Here is a 3,180-nt window from a genome sequence, read left to right as displayed (position 1 = left end):
TTTTTTTTTTCCTAGATGTTCTAGCCTTCATTTAAAGTGATGTGTTAAAGTCTCCTACTACTATTGTAGAATTGTCTATTTCTCCTTTAAATTCAGTTAATGTTTGCTTTATGTAACTTGGAGCTCTTTCATTGGGTGCATAGATATTTATTTTGATAATGTCTTCTTGGTCAATTGACCCTTTTAACATTATATAATGCCCTTATTTGTCCCTTATGCTGTTTTTCACCTGAAGTCTATTTTATCAGAAATTATATTGCTACTCCTACTTTTTTGTTTGCCATTAGCTTGATATATTTATTCTAACCCTTTATTTTTAATTTATTTTTATCTTTGTTTCTAAGGTGAGTCTCTTCTAGGCAGCATATTGAAGGATCTTCTTTTCTTATCCAATCTGCCACTCTCTTTCTCTTGACTGGTGCACTTAGTCATTCACATTCAGTGTAATTGATGATAGGTATGAATTTATAGCTGTCATTCTTTTGTGTTTTTGTTGTCTTGGTTGTGGTTTCTTTGTTTCAAATATTTTTCTGTGCTAAGGTCATTGTGTTATCAAGTTGTTTTTCCCCCCCTTTTCTTCATTGTGGTTAGTTTTGTATTAGTTTTGTATTTATTAAGTAAGTCCTTGTGATTTTGTTCTTTATTATTTTGGTTAGAAGCCTTGTTAATTTGTGTGTGTGTGTGTGTGTGTGTGTGGTTCCCTGTAGTAAATTCTTATCTCTCTAAGTTTAGAATAGTCTGTCATATATAGACATCATCCTGACTTTCTCTCTGTTTGGAAGTTTTATACCATTTATTCCCTTTATTTGCTTTATTATTGATATCGTTTACAGATTGACTACTCTGTTTCTGTACTTACATTTTGTAAGCTTATTTTAGTTTTGAGACTTCCTTTTCTGGGTTGGTTTGTAGGTGATGATGTTATGTATCTTGATTTTAATTTTTTGTCTTCCATTGTTGGTCTTCTGTTAGAAAGACTCCCTTTAGCATTTATTGGAGGATTGGTCTGATTTTTACAAATTCCCTTAATTTCTGTTTGTCTAGGAATGTCTTAATTTTTAGAAGGAAGATTGGGCAATCTACTTCCATAGTGGTACTGCCTCAGAAACCCAAGGAGGGGTTGCTATGAGTCAGATTCAACTCCATGGCAGTGAGTTTGTTTGTTTGTTTGTTTGTTTTGTCTTAACTTCACCCTCATGTTTGAGGGACAATTTGGTTTGATATATAGTTCTTGGTTGGCAATTCTTTTCCTTCAAGGTTTTGTATATTTCATCCCATTGTCTTCTTGCCTGCACAGTTTCTGCTGAGAAATCAGAGCTTAGTCTTACTACTTTCCCTTTGTAGGTAACGTTACATTTGTCCCTAGCTGCTCTCAAGATTCTTTCTTTGTCTTTGTTTTTGGAGTTTTATTATGATATGTCTTGGTGACTTTCTCTTGAGGTCTATCCTGTATGGGATTCATGGAGCTTCTTGGATGGACATCTATTTATCTTTCATGATATTGGGGAAGTTTTCTGCTAGCAAGAGTTTGACAATTGTCTTGGTAGTTTTTTTCCTTTTTTTTTTGTCTCCCCTTGTTCTGGAATTCCAATCAGGCATGTTATTTCTTTTCATATCATTCCATATAACTCTTAGGTTTTCTTCATTTCTCTTTATGCTTTGTTCAGATTTTTTCCTTATACAAGCTGGTGTCAAGAGATTTGTCTTCTAACTGGGAAATGCATTCTTCAGCCAGTTCAAGTCTCTTATTTTCTCCCTCCAATGTGTTAGCTATCTCTGTAATTTTAGTGTTCATCTTCTGGATTTCTAATTGCTGCTTTTGTATGATTTCTAATTGTCTATCTACTTTGTCATTTTGTTTTGTATGATTTTCTGATTTCTGCAAGGGTATTGTCTGTCTTCTCCTTGCTTCTGTTTATGGTTTTTTTGTGCTCTTGGAAGGTTTTATGTATATGTATGTGTGTGTATGTGTGTGTGTGTATATACACACACACATATATATACACACATGTATGTATATACATACATACATGTACATACATACATGTATATATATGCATATATGTCTGTACACATGTATATATAAACATGTATACACACACATATATATGTATGTATATATTTATGTACATATATGTAAAGATATAGACATAGATACATCTTTTGAATTCCTTATCAGATTACCTATTCTTCCTTGGGGAGATTTCCTAATTTTTCCTAATTTTTAAATTTAGACACTTATTTCTGCTATCTTGCCCTAGTTTGTTGCTGTTGTTGTTTGTTTGACTTGGAGTTGTCTGTTAGCTCCAAGATATTTTGAAGTTGTTGTCTTTCTTTCTTGATTATGTGCTGATTTGTTTCACCCCAGTTTTATATTTTATTTTGTTTTGATGTTTCTGTAAGTGTGAGCAAATGTGCTTCTTTAGTTGTTATCTTGACCATACTGGGTCACTCCCCAGCTTTTTCTGAGTTGGGGGAATAACCGGTTGGAATATGGGTTCAGGTCTCTGTTTGTCATGAAGAGGAGCTGCAGTTGGAAGGAGCAGGTGTTGTCCACCATCTGTCATTGATCTTATAATGCAGGAACTGTTGGTGTTACTCATCTGTTGGGTGAGGTGGTCAGTGTAGTGGATATGACAGACTGGTGAAGAGTTAATATTTTCCTCCCATTGCATGAAGCAGGAAGAAAAAATGAAAACCAAGGAGAAGGTGAGACAGAAAAGATGGAATAAAAATTAAAGATTGCAAATAGGGGAAAAGGAAGAAAGAAAAGAAAAAGAAAAAAAGGGTGAAGGGAGGGTGGGAAGAAAGATTGGTAAAACTGAAAGAAGGAGAAAGGAAGAGGGGAAAAGGAACAGATAAAAAGGAAGAAAAATCGTAGAAAAAGAAAGTAGGAAAATAAAGGGAAGATAAGGTAATTGAGGAAGAGAGACTTTTCTAGTTATAATCAGCCAGTGGCTCTGGGAGAAGGGAGTTTGTCACAGAATCTGCTCATCCACCAGAGCATGTACTCTTTTGTAGGTGAAAGGAGACTGGCATAAGAAGACACCTCCAAGAGAGAATGCTTTAGGTGCATGTCTGTCTTATGTGCTTAGTGTGAGAAAGATCAGCTAGTGATGCAGGCATGGGAAGTGATAGCTACAGCCCCTGGGTCTGTTTGGAGTAGTTTACTGAGAATAG

The sequence above is a fragment of the Orycteropus afer genome, unplaced genomic scaffold (assembly GCF_000298275.1).
Source record: "Orycteropus afer afer isolate SDZICR_OR568_19922 unplaced genomic scaffold, OryAfe1.0 scaffold00009, whole genome shotgun sequence".
NCBI lineage: Eukaryota > Metazoa > Chordata > Mammalia > Tubulidentata > Orycteropodidae > Orycteropus > Orycteropus afer.
Note: the sequence above shows the minus strand (reverse complement) of the source record.